The sequence below is a fragment of the Apodemus sylvaticus genome, chromosome 1, assembly GCF_947179515.1.
Source record: "Apodemus sylvaticus chromosome 1, mApoSyl1.1, whole genome shotgun sequence".
NCBI classification, from domain to species: domain Eukaryota; kingdom Metazoa; phylum Chordata; class Mammalia; order Rodentia; family Muridae; genus Apodemus; species Apodemus sylvaticus.
The window spans coordinates 154,021,817-154,033,824 of NC_067472.1; the positions used below are offsets into that span (position 1 = coordinate 154,021,817).

At 42.1% G+C, this 12,008-nt stretch overlaps 1 protein-coding gene across 2 annotated transcripts in view; it reads right to left on the minus strand.

Moving 5' to 3' along the window:
* Atp10a (ATPase phospholipid transporting 10A (putative)) overlaps positions 1-12,008 on the minus strand; it is a 174,810-nt gene that overhangs the window by 75,656 nt on the left and 87,146 nt on the right. The gene's annotated exons all lie outside the window — the stretch shown is intronic.

The window sequence follows — 12,008 nt, forward strand, 5'->3', positions numbered from 1 at the left end:
GCTTTCTAATGTCCTTATTTCATAGATGTAGTCTTAGAAATACAGGTTTATAACAGCACAGTGAGGCAGGGGCCCAAGCCAGAGCCCCACTCCTCCAGTCCAGCAGCACCCTCCCTACCTCCAATGCCAGGTCAGGATTCTAAAGTGACTGTCAGCAGATCTTTGCTTGCTATTTTTTCATTAACTGTGGGAACAAAGCAACCCAAGGCCTGGCTATTTTTATAATGTAAAACAAACACCAACTAGGAAAACACAAGCTATCTCTTCCAGTGGAAATCAGTCTTCCTTCAAGGAAACTCTATAATGAAAAGTACATTTTAGCCAGGAGTGGAAAGGTGTTCTTTCACTATTTCCACAGAAAATACTTGATGAAAAGATTTTCTGTCTTGGCAATAATAATATCTTAACATTTGCCACATCTCTAAAAACAATAAACAAACAAACAAACAAAAAATAAATAAATCCCTCTAGCACAAGTTCTGAAAATCATTCCACCATAGAGTCTGGTTCATTCTGATGCCCTGTCATTCACAGATTTTTAGTAATTAGCACAATAATACACTGACAGCTTTCTGGAAGAAGGTAGCCATATATTACTGAGTCAAGGTTCTCCTCCACTACTGCTGATTTTTCCAGCCAGAAATTCATCAAGAGAAGGCACTTTACACCTTTGGGAACAGAGTGAGCTGAAATAGGTCCTGAGTGTTGATGGAGATCACCAGTGTGACACTGCATAGAGAGTAGAGTTCCCTCTGCAAACACACTGATGGTTAAATTGTGCCACTTTCAAAGTCCTATACAGAACTACCGAACATGACCGTATACATGGAACAAGCCTTTGAAGATGTAAGTTAAAATGTAGTGTTAGCATGGGCCCTGACCCATTGTGACTGTCTCCTTATAAAGACAAGAGATGAGGTCACAGAGGAAAGAACCTGTGAAGACCGTGAAGAAATGGCTACCCACAAGCTGAAGAGAGAAGTTCAGAAGGAGCCAACCCTACCAAGTCCTGGATCTTGACCCCTAAATTCCAGCCTCCAGAACTGTGAAAAATAAATTCAGGTTTAAGTTCCAGGATGTGTAATTCTTGGTTTTAGTAGTCTAAAAAAAAATGTGTGTAGGTGACCTCAATTACTTTGCCCATGACTGCAGCTGTAACAGCTCTTACATCTGGCAGCTGACGCATGTCAGTGTGTCTCTACTCCCAGACTCCTCCAGACTGAAACTGAAACTGAGCAGAGATGACTGAGCAGTCCTGGGCCCTCTAGAAGCTGGGATAGGAGCCAAGAGCATCATCCACACCATCACATGAGGTATCACTTTCTGGTGGCAAGACACAAGCTACCTTTCTCCTCCATTCCTCTGGACATTTTCTGTTAAGACTTAAGGGGTGAGTTTCTATGTACTCAGTCTATGTTGAAAAAGTTGGCACCATTTGGGTTCCATAGGGTGGAATTTTGGAGAGTCTGGTAGACCTAGACAGCACAGGGCACTTCTTGCTGTTTCCATCAGAGTAGCCCTCCAGGAAAACTGTGTCCTCACAGAACAAAAAGACAAACTGCTGGAGGCATTACCATTTCTGACCTCAAACTATAATACAGAGCTATGCTAATAAAAACAGCATGGTACTGGAACAAAAACAGATACATTGATCAGTGAAGTTGAACTGAAGATCTAGAAATATACACACCTATGGACACCTTTGTTTGTTTGTTTGTTTTGATTTTAAATAAAAAAGCTGGAAATACAGACTGAAAAGTAAACATTTTTAACAAATGGTAATGGTCAAACTGGTTTCTACATGTAGAACAATCCGAATAGAACCCATACTTGTCACAAAACTCAACTCCAAATAGATCAAAGACCTTAAGATATGGCCAGACATAGTGAATATGAAAGAAGAAAAAATATGTAGAACAGTCTTGAACTCGTTGGTATAGGAAAAGACTTCCTGAACAGAATTACATTAGCATATGTACTCAGATCAATAATTAATGAGTTCATGAAACTAAAACACTTCTGCACACCAAAGGACACCATCATTTAAAGTTACAGGCTACAATTTTTACCAATTCCACCTCTTACAGAGGACTAATATCCAAAATATATAAAGAACTCAAAAAACTGAACATCAAGAAAACAACCAAATTTAAAAACAGTGTATAGATCTAAACAGAAATCTCAAAAGAAGAAACTCAAATGACTGAAAAATACTTAAATGGTTAACATCCTTGATCATCAGGGAAGTGAAAATCAAGACATCTTTGAGATTTCCTCTTACAGTAGACACAATGGCCAAGATCAATAGAACAAATAGCAAGTCACACGTGCAGTGATGTGACATAAGGAGAGTATTCATCCATTCCTGGTGGGAATACAAACATGTGCAGCAACTAGGGAAATCAATCCAGAGGTTCCTCGGGAAGCTTGGAATGGATTTACCTTAAGATCCAGCCATACTACTCTTGGGTATATACTCAAACGAACTTTCATTCTGTTACAAAGACACTTGCTCAACCATGGTTTTTGTTTTTTTTGTTTTTGTTTTTTTTTTTGCTTTTATTTTTTGTGGTTCTTTTCATAATAGCTAGACACTGGAAGAAAACCAGATGTCTATCAATAGATGAAATGATAAAAATAAAATGAGATACATTTGCACAAGGGACTATTACACTCACTGTTAAAAAAAATGAAATCATGAAATTCATGAGTAAATGCTTGTTATTAGAAAAATCATCGAGTACGGTAACCCAGACCCAGAAAGCCAAATATGATATGCATTCTCCTATATGTGGATTTAATAAGTCATTGATAAACAAGGTACAATCCATATAATTACCCAGGTTAGGTACAGAGTAAGGAAACAGAGGGGAGGGCTGGATCTTCAGAGAACTTAGAATAGATAGTTAAGGATGGACTTGTAGATGGGAAGAGGTAGGAGGGGAAGAACAAATAGGGAGGAGGAGGAGGAAAGAGGGAGCAAGAGAGGAAATACAGAGAGGGATGCTAAAGCTAAGGGCCATGTCAGGGGTCATAGAGAAACCTCATATAGTAGAAGCTTCCTAGAGTATACACACATATAAAGGAGATTTAAATGATATCCCCAAATAATAGGAGAGACAGAGCCCACCTGGGCACGTCTCATTACCAAAGGAAATTTCCAGTCTGGACTTGGCTACATCTAATTGAGATGTTGACTAATGGAGTCCTGTAGGAATCCCCAGACAACCCAGGCTACTGCCATGACTATTTCTAGCTCTCCACAAGCTGACAGTAAGGCCCTATTGATGAAGACCTCCATAACACATTGACTATGGAGAAGTCTTGCTGATGCTCATATAGAGCCTTCACCCTGTGGACTGTATTGCTGGGCCTGGAGGTACTCTGCACACTACAAAAGGAGAAACACAAGCACCAACCCAGGTACAAACCCTTTGTCTAAAATGGTGTCGTGCAGCAAGATACGCTGGGACAAGAGTAATGCAAAGGTGGTGATATCTGAACAAACATCTGATTGGATTTAAGACCCATTCTGTACAACACATACCCACTGCTACTTTGGTAGCCAAGAACCTGAGACTAACTGGATCAGTGCTCTAGGGGAAAACCAAAGGATCACAGCAATAAAATGACTGCCAATAGCAGTCTGCTATACTCATAGATCAGTGCCTTGCTCAGCCATCATCAGAGACACTTTCTCCTTTAGCAAATGGGAACAATTATGAAACCCACAGTCAGAAAATATGCAGAGAATAAGAGAGCTTGGAATACTCCACACTATATCGGATGTCTCCAACAAATCCCTCGACAACAAATCTCAAGGCTCAGGGAACTCTGTGGAAGAGGAGTTGGAAAGTGTGTGAGCCAGGGTAGATGGTGAACAAGAAAACATGGCCGTCTAAACACAGCACAAGAGATGCACATAAAAACTCAGAGACTGGGCTGGTGAGATGACTCAGTGGTTAAGAGTACTAACTGTTCTTCTGAAGGTCCTGAGTTCAAATTCTAGGAACCACATGGTGGCTCAAATCCATCCTTAATAGGATCTGATGCCCTCTTCTGGTGTCTCTGAAGACAGCTACAGTGTACTTACACTGTGTATAACAATAAATAAACCTAAGGGAAAAAAAAAAGAACCCTCAGAGACTATGGCAGCATGCAGAGGGCCTGCATGGGCCTGTACCAGATGGGCTCCGAGAGCTGAAAAGAAAAGTGGACACACTACTGACCCAAAATCTATCTCCAACTATTGCAAAAATTAGTTTTTCTCAAAGGGAGTCTCACTGAAGAAATAAAACACTCTTAAGGGCAGGCCCCATGCCCAACTCAAAATGAATTCAGTGGCATCTTTGGAGTGTATTTGTCTCATAATGTTGAGTCAGAACACCTTTAAAAAAAAAAAAAAAAAAAACCTTGTAAGTCCTTTCCATACGTATGTCTTGGCTTCCCATTTTATGTTTTCATGAGATTCTTGTGTATGCAGACCTGTGTCTCTGCATCCTCTTGTGCTTTTTCTTTGGGTCTTTTTCCCCCTATTTGTTTTATGCTATCCTGATTTGTTTGTTTTGTTTTAGCTCACTGTATTTTGCTATTGTCCTCTATATGCTTGCTTGTTTTCTACCAAGAGACAGAGAGGGTATGGATCTGGATGGGAGGGAAGATCGGGAGGAACAAGGAGAGGTAACAGGAAATAAAACAATAATCTGGGTATACTGTATGAAAAGTCCATTTTCAGTATAAGGAAAAATGTCAGTGCACACTTGGAAAAGGGTGCAGCACACAGTGAGTGAAGGGAGTATAGCTGGCACTGCTGGAGGGCAAAGGTATATTGCCACTTTATCAGAAAATGTCAAAGTATAGACTGTAAGTATCTCCTAAATGTTACAGCCGTCTCCTGCGTGTTGCCACTGGAACATGATAGAATCTCTAAGACTCTGGGCCAGGTAGGAGAAGTCACTGGGAACAACGGGACCACTGAACCCTTCCTCTCCCTCTTCTCTTTCTGGCCACAGGTGAGTTTGCTCAGTCTGTCCTCCCACTGTATCTACTAAACCAAACAGGTCAGGGACTGACCCCTCCCAAATGATGAACCAAATAAGCCTGTTTGTGTCGTCGGTTGGTTATCTTAAGCATGTGCTTCAGTGAGGCCCAGGCTAGCCTCAAATTCACTATGGTGCTGAGAAAGAACATGAACTCCAGATTCTCTTTCCCACTGCCCCCCACACACACACACACTCAAAAATGGGGTACTTTTGATTTTTGAAGCTAGAACAGTCTGATTTTAACTTTAGAATCTGACCCTGCATAATCATTTTCTAGCCTTTCTAAATGAAATGACAACACCTCACATAGGGTCTCCTGAGCCAAGGCAAAAACACAGGCTTCAGAGTCTACTCTGGAGAATTTCCTGCCTGGTGGTCAAGGCTCCTCATACTTGATAAAGGCCGGATGAGCAAACCAACCAACTATTTGATGTTTTGTCCAAAACAAACGTAGCTCTGTAAGCCTTTGAAGTTGACCTAAGTTAGCCTTTCTCACCACACAATGAAAAGCTTACTTTCAACCCATGACAGGTGCCAGTGATGAAAGTCAGTCATACCAGGTAAACAAGAACTATTTGTTCTTTTAACTCAAAGTCAAAGTTTAAATTCGACATTTTTCATTAGTTGAATCTTTGGAGTGGGAGGCACATTGAATTACCGATTGTTGATCTCAGGGCTTCATACACCATTAAGTGTCCACTAGTGAAGAAGAGAGAAATGGGGAGAGGTGTGGGGATGAAGGGGAGAGAGAGAGAGACAGAGACAGAGACAGGCAGAGACAGACACAGAGACACAGACAGAAACAGTAACAGATAAAGACAAAGACAGAGAATATCTTTAAAGGGCTCTGGGCCAATGCCAGACCCACAGAGCTTTCCTTTGATGTTCCCATGTAACTGATTTTGGAGCTTAGGGGAGGACATTTCTCATCAGCGTCAGTGACACCCACGTTTCTCGGCCTTTAGTAGGTGAGAAACAGTGGGGAGTAAAGCAATCTGGCACGTACACTTTAGTAGGAGTGACTAAAAAATTGCTTTATTGAATCTGACAGGCAGGAGAAGTTTGGTTTTGTCCCAGTCTCAGATTAGTTAGGATTCTCAAGGGGCCCTTAAGTCACTTTTCAGCATCTGAGTCATTCATTAGCATGAATAGAGTGGAAGGCTCTGAATTCATCTCACTATTGAATCCCAGTTTGATCTTGTCAGATACCATGCACGATTCCATCCACACCTGCGTAGGTGACGGCTTTTTTCGGAGTCAATTCTATGCCTTGTGAGGAAGGTCTGGTTTCCATCCCCATCTCACAGCTTCCGCCTCCTCTACCTGTGGATGGGTGACATTCCAAGATGCACTCTCACCACAATGAGAACTGAAACAGCTTTTCTCTCAGAGGGAAGCCATAAACAAACTAAACAAACCACTTGATGAAATGCAGAAGTGCACTTGTAGACCTCATAAACAATGGCTATTACTAAAATGCAGTGAGCTGGTCCCTGCTATGCTCTCTGGACATGGAGAAGTTTCTAACTATAGGGCACTCTGCTTACAAAACAACTCGGAGACAAATGACAGCAAAAAGGGCCCCTTCAACAAAAAGCAGAGTGTTCTTTAGTCCACTCTGTACTATATGGACAATCTGGGCACACTGACCTAAGGCCTACATTCACACCCATGTCAACGACAAGACTGGAGGCCCTGTTCCTCAGAACATTACCTGAGAAACCCACTGTTTCTAGAACACAACGTTTTCAGTGCAGAACCGGTTATTTACCATTATGTAAATTTAAAAGTAATACAATCCAGGTGTGCTGCCACACACCTGTAATTTCAGCACTAAATGAAGCTAGAGCAGGAAGATCACAAGCTTGAAGTCAACCTGAGCGACATAACCAGATCTTCTCTCTAATACTAAAATACAGAAGTCCTGCAAAATGTTTGTACAAACTTATGTGCACACATTCTTGTGTACAGACACAAAAACATATACACTCACACCCACTTAGAAACAGAAACAACAGATCCACTATAGAAAAACCACTGGAACACACACCTTCAGTAAGTCAACTGACAAAGAAACCACTCATAGAGGGCGCTTTGCCACTCCAACAGAGGCAGCCTCTGGACAGCCCTGCCCTCCTCTTCCCACCATCATCTGAAACTCTACCCCACCCCCACCCCCACCCCCGTGTTTCACGTCCCTACTTCTGTTTTTTCCCCACTTACCACTTACCACTTAACCTTCTACCCCATTCACTTCTTTCCATAGATGATATGAATACCAGAAGACGAAAATACTTCTAGTTTTGATGAATGCAACTTTGATGCCTAACAGATGCTCCATAAATATTTGTTGAAGTTTTGAATCAAAACTTGCAAAGCTGTATATGGCTTGTGATATTTAGAGAATACCTTATTCTGAAGAGCTATGCATTTAACTATTACTGGTGAGCTAGAACTTCTTCCCTAGCTTTGGTGGAATTGACACAGCTTCAGGCTAGGCCTGCAGGTCTGTGTGAATGGTTGGTGAAACTCAGAGAAAACCTGAATGCTTTTGACCCCTCCCTGACAGTTCAAACAGTGCCTGCTTCCTCCAACTAAACCTGGACCAGCAATTTTAAATATGGTAGACAGAGTATCTGCATTTGCCTCATTTATTTCACACTGGTAATGAGATGATCATTATTTCATAGAATTCGGGTTTATTTTTAGAATACATAGAATTTTAAAAATATTTTTTTACTGGACCTCAATGGCAAAGGCATTATAAGTGAACACAACAAATATGATGCACAAATATGAATGTAATTTTTAGCACTGGAATTCCTTTTTGAATTCTTGGAGGCTATCATTAAACTCCAAGTTTTTAAATAAACATTTCTCTTTAAGTCAAAAACTGCAGGTTTCCTTTGACAGATCTTGATGATGGAGCCCTCTGCCTAGTCTGTCCCTCATCCGGATATTAGGTCTGGGTGGGCATGACCATCACTTCCTACCTATCCTATAGCCCCTCAACTATGTTCAGTTTTATTCAATCATCTTCATTAAACACATTTCCACTTCAGGGTGTGCGTAGGTCTGTGTGACTCCAACAGAGAGCTAGAATCTTAACATTCCTTCTAACCTTCAAGATTATGTTCACACTCCTCTTTCTAGAAACATCTCTTGACTGATGAAGATGGGCACTTTCTCAAGTATTAGACCTTATCAGAAGAACCAGCTGGTGGACTTCTTTTTTTACAGTCTCTCAACAGATGAATACTTCATCCAACATGAATGAGTGTAAGAGAGGTGCTAAATTCTACCGTGTCAGTAGAGGGCGCTGGTGAAAGGTGGAGGAGTAAATGACTAAATCCGGGTGTGTGTGAGAGAGGTGGAGGGAGGAAGAAAGGAGGGAGAGAGAGACATTGTTAGGGCCACTTCAAGTCACTTAGCCACACTTTCCCCATGATTTATTTCAGGACAACAAAACTTAAAAACTTCTTCGGACTAGGCTCGAAGGCTAGGGCTTCTTGGCACAACTGTCTAGAAAGCATCTGATTATGGCCCACTGCAGCTGCCAGGGCTGTCCACCTCAGGAACACACAGAGTGGAGCCTCCCCAGTGGCCAGTGACCAGAGGGTCCCGTGGTATCCAAGCTTGGCAGCTCTCTATGATCATCTGTGATAGACTTCCAGTAAGTTCAAAACATACAGTTTCCTCTTTAGCCCTCCCCACCGCCATAGGCTATGGAAGTCCCCTGAGTAGAAGGCAGTGTTTTATCTCAGACCCGATGCTTGCAGCAGCCATTCCTCTACCCATCAGCCTTTGCTGCTTATCTCACACTACATTTGCTTCTCTGGAGTTTTCACAGCAGAATAAGTGGCCAGTGAGACAGGCTTCCAGTACTCCATTACTACCACAAGAACACATAAAAGTCCTTGATAGACTTTCTCTGATGCAATCATGTATGACTTGTCTCCTGACGGGACTCTGATGACACATTCATCCCAAGTGGAAGTGGCAAAGTTGTTGGTTATTATGGGAATACAAACATAAAAATCCCTTCTAATTTAAGTTTTCCTGCAGTCTTCTCCTTCCAGTTTATTATCTATCAAATGGGTAAAATATTCCTTTGATTCTTATATGAATCAAGATTCGGTCCATTCTTCATCTTTCTATGACGTAAAAACAAGACAAACAAGCAAGCAATAACAAACACTTAAATACAGAAAACTTGCATTGTAATACAACCAACCCTAACCCTAGCCCTAACCCTAACCCTAACCCTAACCCTAACCCTAACCCTAACCCTAACCCTAACCCTAATCCTAACCCTAACCCTAACCCTATGTGACACTTGTCAGTTATTGGGTATTTAAAAGCCAAAGACTTATGGCCTTTTACTTTCAATAAAGGAAATAAATACATAAATTTCAGAATTGTAGTATGTAAACAGTAATTATGAAAATGAAAAAAATACATCGATATGGAAACCAAAATGAGCATACATCTTGGAAGATTTTTTTGCTGCTGTCCAAGAAACCGTTGGTAAAAAGTCAGAGTTAACTCAATTGTTAGTTTGACCTAATTTGACTAGATTATGACTCAGTTCTATTTGCTTTCTCAAGTCTCCCTAGAGGGTTATAGAGAGCAACCTTCTGTATTAGTTACTTTTCCTGCCGTGACAGGCACATGACAGACAGCATCTTGAGGGTTCGTCTCTGCACTTCCACAGATACAGTCTACCATGGCAGCCATAGTCACCATGACGGCAGACATGTGAAGCAGCTTAGTCACACACAAGCCATCCGGAGTCAGGAAGTGGAGCCTGAGGGATGCCTGAGCTGGGCCTGCTTCCTCCTTTCTTTACAGTCCAGAGTCCCAGGCCATGGGATGGTGTTGCTCACAGCTAAGGTGGATTTCTCACTTCAATGAACCACATAATCCTTCACAGATATCCCGAAGATTTGTTTCCATGGAGATTCTCTAGCCCATCAAATTAAAAAGATTGACCATCATACCAACTTTGAACCTTAAGCATCCCACTTACACCTGACTTGTCTACAGGAAGCATGATGGAGCTATGGAGTGTCACAGTTGCTGCTTGAGAAACAAGAGGGGTTTAGATGAGTTCAGAAGTTGATGAATAAAAGACCTGAGAAGAATAAGTTCTTTGGAGCTAGCTAAGGAGTCAGTTCCATGGCCACCGTGAACACTACACTCTTGTCTCTGCGTGTCTTCATCTTTCCCTCAACCTCAGATACTCACACCTGTCCACTTAGGCCTGCCTCATGCTCTACACACTGCAGTACTTCTGTGCTGCAATTTGTACCTGATCACACCTCTTTCCCTTCCTCCTGGTGAGACACTGAGAACTGGAAAGGGACTTGTGTCCTTTACAACTGTCATTGCTGCAGTGTTAGCTCTACACATCATCTACTTGTCTCCTGGAGAGAAGGCAGGGGCTTCATGTTCTCAGACACAGTGGCCCAGGTAGAAAAACTCAGACATAAGCCTGACTTCCTGCTAAGACTTAACACACTGCCCTATATGTGGACTCACACAACTACCAAATTTCAGAAAGCATAATTATTGGGCAAGGTCAGAAACTGCATGGAGGAGGCCCTAAAAACAGACTTGGTAGACTTCCTGTCCTTGGATGAAAGTGCTCCACTTAAACAAATGAATGTGTATTTTTGTCTGGTATGTGTATGTGTGCATGGGAGGTGTACATATGTAGTACTCTCTATATATGTTTATACATATACATTAGTGTTTTATGGTTGTTCTCAATGATGTCTTCTTATATAGCCCACCGGAACTTTGAGCTGTCCATCTCCTGCCTCAGTTTCCATCAGCCCTGATTATAAACGTGTGCCATTACAATACAGTATTTTTAAATTTTATGTCTGAGGTTTCATAAAATACAGTTCGTAGAAAATCAGAAAGGTTTTTTGGTTGTTTTTGTTTCTTAGTCAAATATAAGTGAGGAAATTGTGATGGAAACAGGGAAGAGCAGAACACTAAGGCCAAGGCTTGTAATGAAGTGACATCCATGGAGGCAGCTGGCTCAAACCTGCCTGCCACAGGTCTCAGCATTCGTCTTCCTTTGAGGCCTTCCCAGAGTGGGAAATGGCATCTCTGCTTCACGGTGAATGAAGTAAACCGCACGACATTGCAAGAGTGGGAGGCAGCCGTGCTCCTAGACCCTCAGCAACCAATTGAGGAATCACTTCATTCACAATGCCTGTGGTACCTTCCTTCACATCCATAAACTATCCAACAAAGCCAGTTGCTACAACCAGCCCCATGGACTCTGTTGCTAAGCTACATCTACTGGGCAACTGGGTAGGATGACGCCATGTGGCAGAAACAAAATCTCCAATGACATCTCCTTTAAATGCAGGACTCACTTCCTTTGACTGCTTTTCAAAGCATCCTCAGCACACACAATGGCCAGACCTGAAGGGGTGCCGCATACACGCAAGGTGAGATAGAGTAGGTATGGTCAGGAGGAGGCTTCCTCACTTCCCTTTAGACACTTCCAGGGTCTGGGGACTTGCGTCTCATTATTTCACCCAGTGTTAGCACTGGATGTCCCCTCATAGACTTAGAAGGGCCCTTTAATGGGAAAACCCCTGGGGGATTTCTTAGCTCGTTTGTCGGTAAAAACCTCCCTTCCTGCTCCCCACTCAACCCCACTCTTGGCTGTCCTTTAGCACATCTGAAGCAGAGCTCAACTTGGGAAACCCTGAGGCTGAACTGAACAGGTCCTTTGAGGAGATGATGTTCCCAACCTACACAGGAACAGGCTGTGACTCTGCTATGCTGCCATTTGGTGACCTAGCACAATGACTCAGTAAACCTTGACCGTTTCAGAATGTTCACTCACAACTCTTCAAAGACTAAATATCATTCTGAGAAACTTATCAAGTGTTAACTGGAAATCACAATCAGAAGAAGCCCTGTCCTCACAGGAACAAGTTA